This window comes from Poecile atricapillus, chromosome 13 (genome assembly GCF_030490865.1).
Source record: "Poecile atricapillus isolate bPoeAtr1 chromosome 13, bPoeAtr1.hap1, whole genome shotgun sequence".
Taxonomy (NCBI): Eukaryota; Metazoa; Chordata; class Aves; order Passeriformes; family Paridae; genus Poecile; species Poecile atricapillus.
The window spans coordinates 15,598,426-15,609,154 of record NC_081261.1 but is presented as its reverse complement, the minus strand read 5'-3'; positions in this window follow the sequence as shown (position 1 = coordinate 15,609,154).

Sequence of the window (10,729 nt, the reverse complement as noted above, 5' to 3'; positions counted from 1 at the left end):
TCACACCAGGTGGTCTGCAAAGGTCCATCCCTGCCAACCCAAGCAGTCTGGAGGTGTGTGATTCTGTGATGTGGCACGGAAACGCCGGAGCTTTGGGGCAGGTGGGACAAGGTGGGCTGGAGCAGGGGCTGCCAGGTGTCCATGTAAAGGACAGACAACCTGCAGAGGTTCCCAACTGTCCCTGGAGGTGGCACAGTCACAGAGCTGCTCCATTTGCTGGTTTTGGTGTAGAGCCAGGACACACACATGTGTTTCTTCTGTCACCAAGGGGTGTCCTGTCTCCATCACCTGCCTGACACCTGGACAGTGAGCACCAGGGCTGAGCCCAGCCAGCAAAGAGCAATGTAAGAGCAGCAGTTTGCAGAATAAGCTGATTTATTGTATAGGCCAGAAGAAATGCTAAGTACTTAAATAACTGCTTTAGCCTATATTTAAACAGCTACACAGCTCCTTTGAATTTTTAGAACTGCTGTGAGCTGAGCTACTCCTGTGGGACACAGGGAGTTTGTTGAGATGGCTGAAAGACAAATTAGAGGTCAGCTTCGGGCAGCTTTATTTTGCAGTCCTGGGCTGGTACTTCACACATTTCCTGTGAGTATCTCATCTGAGTGGCAGCAGCATTGCACAGAGAAATGAAGCATTGTCAGCCTTGCCCCCCATTTATGAGGCTTTCAGGCAGCCAATTCCTCCCTGCAGAATGAAAGCTCCTGGCAGAGCAAAGGTGGACAGGAAAGGTCACTCCTCCTTTTGCTGTCAAACCAACCCACAGTGATGTGTGACCCGCAGGTGACAGCTCTGCACCTTCCTGAGCTGAGGTTTGGGTGGCCACTGCCACCTAGGGGGCTGATCTGGGGAGCTGGGAACATTTCCCGCAGGGGCTGCTGTGGGAGAGGAGGGACGTGCCCAGGGGCTGGGATTGTGCGAGTGAGGCTGAGTGGAGGGGAGGGTGGCTCACTGTGCCAGGCTGCAGCCCCTCTGTGCCCCTCTGCCCTGGGGCAGGAGGGAGTTCCCGGGATGCTCCATCCCACCAGCACACCTCCAACATCTGCAGGATCCCAAACCGGGGGCATATTCCCCCTTAGCCTCACTTTTCCTTTGCTTTTCCTCTTTCTGCCATTCTTGTGGAGCAGAGGAGCAGGAAGAGTCACTTTAGATGTGCCAGGGAAGCTGAGTGGCACAACCTCATCATTAAAATGCGTGTTTCATGCTTAAGGAAATGTCCAGTCTGGATTTTGATCCAGCTGTGGACATGGAAAATATTTTCTGTCATATTCCCCTTCTGCCCCCAGCAGCTGAAGCTACAGCACAAGTATACGTGCTGTAGATGCTTTTTCCTTTGGAAAATATAACGGCACAGTGAGGTATCCTATAGCAATTAAATAGAGCAGTGAGCTGCAGAAGGAGTTTCAGGGAAAGCAGTGTTATAAAACCGCATTTCTGCGGCGCCTCTGGGGGCTCGTACCTCGGCTGAGCTGTCACTGCAGCCTTTCCGTGCTGGGGGAGCAGCTTTAGGGCTCCTTCTCCTGCCTGGCCACCCCTTTTCGTGCAGCACAGAGGAACTGAACCACCCTGAGATCTCACACGGACAGTTTTTTACCCAGATTGGCTGAAATACGAACGCTGTTGGGGAAGGACAGAGACCGTGGCCGAGCATCCTCAGGCGGGGCTGCGGCGCTGCTGGATGGGGCCGGGCAGGACGGATGAGCTGACACGTGGGCAGCAAAGTAGGCCAAGAGCTGAGCTCCAGGGCTGGCCTGGCCCGCAGCACGGATGGAATCAGGGACACGCTCAGGGCTCTGCTGCAGAACGTGGCAGTGCAGCGGGCTGCGAAACGCCTGTGAGCCGGCGGGGCTGGATGAGCAGGGACTGTCCTGGCCCAGGGAAGATCCCAGGGGGATGTCGGGCAGAAGGGAGAGGAGGAAATCCCAACAACGACACAGGCAGTCACCACCAGAGGGCACTTAAATATTGCTCTTGCTGAACAAATGGTGTTTCCTAGCTAGACGCCAGCTCCGGATTGCCTGACAATGCACATCTAAGCCTGAGTCATTGCTGGCACTGAAAGCAAAGGAAAGCACTCAAAAGCTATTTGAGAAGTCATGCATGAATGGGAGTTTACTAGCAGGGCACAGAGGGTTGAACTTTTCTTTCAGACCCTTTCAGAGGGGTCTGCCAAGGGGTCTCCACCCTGCTGAATCCGGCGAGGTGAGCAGTGCATCACCAGACCCTGACCCTGTGGTACCCCAGGGCCTGGCACGGGGCACTGGGCACTGCTCACACTCCCTGCTTGCTCCTCAGTGCAAGTGTTGAGACAAGAGTTCCAGCCCTGGCAGGATCCTGGCTCAGCACCTGCTGTGCTGCTCACCTGGCTCCTCTGTGCCCTGCTTTGTATTCCAGAGCTGGGCAGAGATAGAAACACTGTGTGTCTTCTGGGGGAATTTGCAGGGAATGGGTAAGGAAGGAGCTGCGTAGGATTTGGGTGAGTGCCAAATAAAGCCTGCAGGAGTGAAGACAGCCATGGCCTGCAGGTGTGAGGACAGGCAATGAAGATGGAGAACAGCTTCCATCCTGGTGCTGGGAGCAAGCCACAGCACCCTGTGCATGACCCAGGATGTCTCGGAGAGGTGCCCTGGGGCTCAGGGTAGGACGTGGCAGGTCTCGGTGCCATGCTTGGAGATCTGCTCTGAGCTTCATGAGGATCCCAGGGCCAAAGCAAGGAGAGCTGGGAGTGCTGCAGGGGTAGGTGATGGAGAGCTGGAGGGGCATGGCCTCTAGGGAGGAAAAGCTGACTGCAGACAACAGAAAGCTTGTGCTGTGTTGGTGATGTTAGTGACTCCTGTGAACACCTAGAGAAAATGGGTTTAACCCTGCAGGGAGAAAAGGGGCCCCAAGGCCTCACAGGAGGATCCCTGGGCCCTGAGCATCTCACCTGGCTGAGCCCAGGGTGGTGGGAGGACAAGGACAAGGCTTGCTTTATGATGTGGCATCTCATCTCCTGGGATCATCTTCCCGCTAATTCTCCTGCCTTTGGAGTAGCCAGAGGCCCATCCTGGGGGGCCATTGAAGCAGGGTTTCCCAAGATGAGTAAAGTGAACGCTCTGACCTTGGGAATTGCTTCCAGGGGACACAGGAGAGCAGTTTGAGGAGCCCTGTGTGCTGCAGCATGTGGCAACTTCTGGCTGGGTGGGATCTGGGAAGAGAAGTGATGGTGTGGGGAGGCAATGGGGTCCCCATCTGTGGGATTCTCCCATCACAACCTGTCTGGCACATGCCCTCCTCACTCCAGCCAGGGCTCCTGTCTGTGCCAGGACTGGGTTCCCTCATGCTCTTAGGTTTGGCTGATTATTTGCAATTAGCACTAATTAGTGTCTGTTTTGACAGTGCCTTGTCTCTGCTTTCCCCTGCCTTGTGCTTACCCCATCACGCTTCATGCAGGGCCCATTTGCTCCCGAGGCAGCTCCACTGGGCTGGGCAGCGAGGTCAGAGGTGAATTTGGGGCTCCAGCCTGTTGTCCTGGAGGACACAGGACATATGCCCATTAGGGGCTTCGATTTAAGGGGCTTCTGGTGCTTTCCTGGGGGCTCCCTGCTTTGCTCCAGATGTGCTGCCCAGGCAGTTGTGGTTGTTCCCCAAAACCAGGTATGGAGAGGGATATTGTGGGGTCTCACTGCTGGCAGAACAGGAATGTGGGGGCACTGCTGGGCAGCCCTGGCCTTTCCCAGCCCCCAGAGCCATCCCAAGCCCTGCCAGGGGGTTGAAGCCATGAGGCTGGTGGGCACAGAGTGGCTGGCACTGCCTGCCCCTGCTCCTGGCTCTGCAGGTCCTCAGGGTGTTAAATCCTGCTGGGAATTGGTACAAGAGAGGTCTCAGCAGACAGAACCATTTAAAGCTGTTCTCCCCTCTGGAAGGGTGAGCTGGGGTGGCAGTGAGAGGGACAGGGTGCTCCTGGGAGAGATGCCCTGCTTCCCTGGAAGCAAGCCCAGGAGGGACAGAGAGGAACCCTCAGCCAGGAAGGACATAAAAAACCATAGTGAAAATAATACAGCAAAGAATCATAGAACCACAGAACATGCTGAGCTGGAAGAGACCCACAAGGATCATCAAATCCAACTCCTGGCCTTGCACAGGACACACCAACAATCCCACCCTGTGCCTGGGAGAGTTGTCCCAGAGCTCCTTGAGCTCTGTCAGGCTTGGGGTTGTAACCACTGCCCTGGGGACCCTGTTCACACCCTCTGGGAGAAGAACCTGGATTTTGTGAATGCTAATGCAACCCTTAGAGAATTGTCCACTAAACCCACAGTATTTTATAGCTGATGGATCTAATAGGCTGCACAGGAAAGTATTATCACCTCTACCTCCCGAGGCTTGGAGCCTGATTGCATCAAACATAAATCTTGTAAATGGATTTGTACTTTTCTCTGGGATTTATTTTAAGAAATGAGCATTTTATTTAATCTCACAACCAGTCAATGTGTCAGGGAGAGGTGGAAGCTCCAGGCAAAATTAAAGTGCATCGCATTTGGGCTGGAGTCATTTTGATGGGCTGAAGCTTTCGCAGCACGTGTGCTCTTCATGCACCGATGAGAAACCTCTGTGGCAGCCAAAATTGTTGGGAAACCAAAGGAAGGCCCAGTTCCTGTCAGGAGGTGCTGGGAAACCAGGTGCAGGGAAGGCATGGTGATGGTTTTATTTGGATGTTGTTGGGTTTGGACACAACTTCGGTGGATCTTTGCGCTCGTGGTTTTGTGTGTCTGGTTGGAAGAAGAGCTCAGGAGTGCCCAGGAACTGCTGAAATCCCCAAATCCTTTGTGCTTGGCTGGATTAGAGACCTGAAAAGCTCTGATATGTATTTTTTCAATACTCACAACAGTGTGGTTTGGTGCTTAGTAAATAACTGTTTGACAGCAGAACTCACAGCAGTTGGCTTCACTCATCCTTTAGAGATGCTGAAATTGGAGAAAAAGATTTAAAACGCAGAAAAAAGAAAAGGATTAAAGAAAAGCTGAAAGGAGGCAGAATCAGAAAAGATACAGGCACCTTAGGAGAGCCAAATCCAGCTGCCAAAGGTCAGGAGGTGAGGGCAGCGAACCCTGCAGGTTGTCAGGGGTTGGAGAGCAAGACCTGCTGGTCATCTCTTCCTTTTTCTGATGTTTGGGAGAGCCAAAGTCCCCTTGGCCTCCATCTCCTCTTACCCCCCCAACCCAAACCTTTCCTTTCCTCTCCACATCTTCCTGGGGCAGCCTGTGCTGAGGTTGGAGTGCTGGGTTTGCACATGGCTTGCTCAGGATTACCTTCTAAAGCGAGTGGAAAACCAGCTTTTTAACTAATTTCAAAGCTGTTTAATCCAAATGTTCCTGTGGGGACATTAGGTGAGAACCACCACATTGTTTGGAGCAGGAAATCAGCTTTTGTAGAATAGACAGAGAAGCATTTTATAGCCATCTTTATCAGCTGCTGGGACATGGCTCCACCCTGGGAAAATGAGCTTCCTGCAGCCTGGTGGAGGGACAGTCCCTGAGCCCCAGGATCACCCTGGAGACCTCCTGGCTGAAGGAAAGGTGCTGAGGTGTAGAGAGACAGGGCAGAGGCAGATCCTGCTCCCCAGGCTGACATCGGTGTGCATCCCCTCCTGGCACTGGCTGCTGTCAGAGGGGCTGTAATTAATTGCTATTAATATTCTACTTGAGCTCAAAGCCCACGTGCTGGGCATGCACAGGAAGCAATTATTATTATTATTATATGAGTTATTCCTTTTAAAATAGCAGTGTCATTAAAAAAAATTGCAGCTAACTGTGCTGTTCCCCAAGAGCAGGTCTGTTGAGGGCTCACACGTGTGAAGGGGTCTCTGCTGTGACGTTGCTCCACAGATGGTTTGTATTTTTCTGAATCACTGACTCCCATTTTGTGTCAAGGATCTGTCTGGGCAGAAGAACCTCAGAGGGCACAACTGGAAGGTGAAAAAGGCAAAAAGCCAACTCTGTTCTGACTGAAGTGGGGCCCCAACCCAGCTCTACACTAGAGGAGCCCAGCATTCCGCTGCCTTCCTCATCCTCCTCTTCCTCAGGCACAACTTTCTGAAGAGGCTGAGAGGTGCATCCAGCTTCACCTGGCAGTGGTGATCTGGGTCCCCTCACTCAAATCCAGCAGTCCCAGTTCCCAGGCAGTGTCTGTGTGTGTCTGCCCATCGCCAGGGCTCAGCTGCACCTTTTCCAACCACCTGCAAGGGAGTTTGGGAGCCACCCCCTCCGCTCATTCGGCAAGGACCTGACCTGCTCTTGTTCCTGGCAGGACTGGGCTGAGGCTTAGAGGTGAGCTGGGGCACTGGCCCAGGAGTCCACGAGAAGCCTCACTGAGCACATTTGTGGTATGAAGTGAAAAATAGCACTGGAAATTTATCCTTCATCTGGCTTCCTGACCCATCCCTGGGAGACTGGGACTTCCCTTTCAGTAGGGGCTGAACAACTGGGAGACACACAGGTCACCAGTTCCATAATCTGAGGTTCACCACCTCCTCCTCCCCAGAGGAGCAGGAGAGATCCCCTAAGAAGCTCATCAGGCATCCCACTGCCCATCATGGCCAAAACCAGGGCAGCAGACCATGTTGTAGGGAGGAGAGTGCCTGAAGGCCAGCACAGCTCAGGACACCCTGCCCAGCATGTTCCCAGTTCAGTGGCACTGAGACCATGGCATGAGAGACCATGGGAGTTGAGAAGGTCTCATTCCTGCCTGTTCCTCGTGGCATCTCCTGCCAGGGCCAAGGGTGGTGTCAGCTTTGTGCCAACACATGGGCAGGAAGGTCTGGTGGCTGTGAGGGGGCAGTGGTGGTGCCACCAGCAGTTCCACATCTACTGGACATGTGCCCACAGCTGTTTTGGGGGATGGACTGGGTAATCCCTCTTCCCAAAAAGCCATGGAAGGGCTGCTCCTGCAGCCAGGGGCTGTACAGGCCATGCCAGGGATCCTTGTGTCCCAGCACTTGGATGGGGTCACCACAGCTCATGGAGGCACACAGGCTGTGACACCAGCAGGGCTCCAGGGTACATGTCCTGGTTCCAAACAGGATCCTTCACTCACTGAGACACTTCTCAGGGCTTCTCCCTCCTTTATCACCTTTCCCAGGTGTTTTGCTCTTACCCAAATGTTGCTGCTTCAGGAGCTTCTTTCTGTTTGTGAATATTTAGCCCTTAGTAGAGCCATGGATTTTTAAAATCCAAAGGTCATTTCTAGGTCACTGAATGATTACTACTGCTGTTCCCACTGTCACTAATTCCATCACAGAGAAGCAGCAGCTTGCTGAGAAATCCTTGAGCTGCAGGCCGAAAACGGAGGGAAATTCACAGAAAATGCAAGATTTGGAGCAGTTTGTGCCACAGGCTGTTGGAAGGAGAAGCAGGGCCAGGGGACATCAAAGCTGGGCACAGGGATTCCCTTCATCCCTGCTGCTCCCCACGTGGGACTCAGCTCATCCTGCACACGATGTTACTTTCAGAGTGCTCAGCACAATGAGGAGGTGCCTGCAGCCCCTTTGTGCAGGTCTGGGCTGTGGGGTTTGGGTCCTTTCTTGCAGCCTCTGGTCAAAGCACTGTGCTGGTCACAAAGTCTGTGGGGACTCAGTGTTTGCTGTGAGCCAGGGCAAACCCTCACAGGTCAGGGGGAACTATCAGCTGGAGGGAAAGCTGTTGCTGTTCATGGGATCAAGGAATGGTTTGGGTTTGGAAGGGACCTTAAACTCATCTTGCTCATGGCAGGGACATCTTTCTCTAGACCAGGCTGCTCCAAGCCCCATCCGACCTGGCCTGGAACACTCCCAGGTACTGGGCAGCCACAGCTGCTCTATTGCTGCCAGAGGTTATTTTTTTTGAGGAGCAACAGGATCTTTCAACTGCTTAGGATTATGTAGGGATAGATTCACTGATGGGCAAAGTGAGGGGGTACATCACCAGCTGGTGGGGGAACATCTGACTTCCCGCACTCAGAAAAGCTTTAGGGACCCTCTAAGAGCAGGAATTGGTCACTCTGGGCTGGAGCAGCTCCTCCTGTGTTTACGGGAGCCCAGTGCTACACTGGGCCATTGACTGCCCTTGTGATGGTCAGGATGTCATTCCACCCCTCAGTGCAGCATGCAAAGCGTGTCAAGGTGCTTTTCCATGACCATTCCTGGGAGATACACGTTCCATGACTAAGATGAACAGCCTCAGCTGGGAATCCTTGCAGGCTGTGAGCTGTACGGGATGTTACAGCCCTTGTTACTTGTCTGTCTCACATGGCAGGGCAGGGAGAGGCACTTTGGGCACCTCCTGCTTCCAGTTTTAGTACAGTTCAGTCTTTCTGGTCAGTCCTGGGAATGTTTGCTCTGGCTGCAATGGATGCAGGCTGGCTCAGGGAGACCCTTCTGCGAGGAAGAGCAAAGGGAAGCACAGGGAAGCAAGAGTCTGTTGTAGGGTCAGTAGGGCTGAGCTGGGTTCTGCTGCTCAAAACCAGTCCCCTCTGTTTTCCCACTGTGTTTACGGCTCTCCCAGGGCATCCTTGTCAGGGTCAAGCTCTTCCAGGCATCCTTGGTACCGAGCTTTGGCTGCCTCATGGAGAGAGTTTCCTGATGGCAGCCCGGGGACAGGCAGCTGCTGCTGAAGGCTCTGGAGCAGCCGGCCCCTCCTGTGTCCCAGCTTGCCCAGGGGTGCAGAGCAAAGGCTCCCCAAGAGTCACTCTGCCTTCCTCCTTGCCTGGCAGCAGCAATCACCCTCTGTCCTTGCCTCGGCTTTTGATTGCCAGGCCAACTTGGATGTTGGATATGTTATAAAATTCCCCACTTTCAGAACATCCATATTTTAGACTTGGAGAAACAAATCCAGGACAAAATAATTCAAGTATTCCTTTCACAGTTCCCATGCTCTGCTGGGTTGAAAGGGAAGCTCTTAGGAGATGGAACAAGTTCATGTCTATGCCTCTTCACTGCAAATATGCATTCCTGGAAATCCAGAGCAGTCTTTATTCCCAACACCTGCATGGCAGGACTGGGAAGGATTGGGCAGCTACCAGTTGGCTTTTGAGTCACTTCTCCATGTGAGCAGCAGTGGTGGAAGCAGCAGAAATACCTTCTCTGTATCCCTAGTTCAGGAATGCTACCCTGGGGAATTTCCTTTTATCTTGAATAACCTACTTCAGCCAATTCCCAGAAAAGTCGCAGGTTGTCTGCAATGCCAACCAAACCAGCATGGAAGGAATTGCTTTGGTTGGGAGCCATCCTGTGAGGCAGAGCCAGCTCAGGATGCTCCATATCTGAGTCGCTGGAGCATTGCCCCATCCACTACAAACAAATTGGAGCAATCACTAACCCCAAAACTTTGTGACCAGAGTTTTTGTCTGACGTTTCAGTTTGGTTTTTGCTTTAAGCATTAAAATGAGCAGTGGAGACATGAGAGGCAGTGGGATCAATGCTGAGGGTCGTTCCTGTGTGCTATAGAATGCTGGGTTTGGAGTGGGAGATTAAACTAAAGAGGAAGTATTTTCTTCCAAAATAAGGGCCTTTTATGGCTTGGCAAGGTGTAGAGCAGCTGTTTCCTGCTTCTCAAGCGCCAGCCATTGGCCAGTGGGTATCAGCTTGGAGAAGCATCTGGCCCAGATAAGTTTCCTGATGTTACTCAGACAAATGGAGCCATTTCATCAGTGTGCTCAATTCCCCCCAAAGCAGAAAGCAAATTTCTAGGAATATACTGCTCATAACTATGGGCCAGCTCACAAAGGAGATAGAGATGTGTGTAAATCCACTATTCAGAGGAGTAAGCGAGAGCAGAATAATTTCCAGTGTGGTCTAATGGCTGAGCTGCTGCAGTGAAAGGCCCAGGGAGAGCTGGGGTGGTGCTGCAGGGCCCAGGGATGGATATCTCAAACCTTTCCAAACCAGCCAGGGAAAGAGGAGAGGGGAGGGCCAGGGGAAGGCTGGGGGAGACACTGTCCATGAACATGGAGCAGGGTCTGGGCTCACCCCTCCCCAGCCAGCAGAGCGAGTGTGGGGTGGGACGGGAATCCTGGCCTGAACACGAAGCGTGAAATCCATGTCCAACAAAAATTTCAGTGAGTGCATAATGTAAGCACTGGATGGGTTTGTAGCCAGGGCTGTGGCGCTGAGAGCATTGAATTAAACATGGGGTGACTCAGCGCTCGTCCGCGCCAGCCTGGGAGCGGGGAATGCGGGGACAGGTGCATTATTGATAGTTTCATTTTCCCCAGGTTTGAGTGCCTGGGAGAAAAAGCAGCGTCTGCAGCGCTTAGAGGGGGACACGGTGTGGCCAGACTCGGCATTTGCAATGCCTGCCTGCTCTTGTGCTGCTCCTGGTACAGGGATTTCTGTATCCAGCATCTCCCTCCTGCCCTCTCCACCTGCAGTCACCCTGGGTGGGAGCGCCAAGGCAGGACAGTGCCTGCCCCATCCTCCACTGCCAGAGCTCCAGGGAGCTTTGGGAGCTGCACAGCCGGCTCTCCCACATCAGAGAGTGGCCCTTGGGGCTGGGAAGGGGTGAGAACCCCTGGATTTGCCTTTGGCCTTGCTGATGATCCAAAGCCCTCATCTGCCTCAGCCTCTGGTGACTGAGCAGGGGACAGGACCGGGAGCACAGGGTGTTCCAGCAGCCTTGGAACAGCAGGAAGCAGGACCAAGCTGGAACTGAGTGTGACAACTCATTACCTCACAGGAGGATGTTCTGCTTCCATCCCCTATTCTACTTCTATC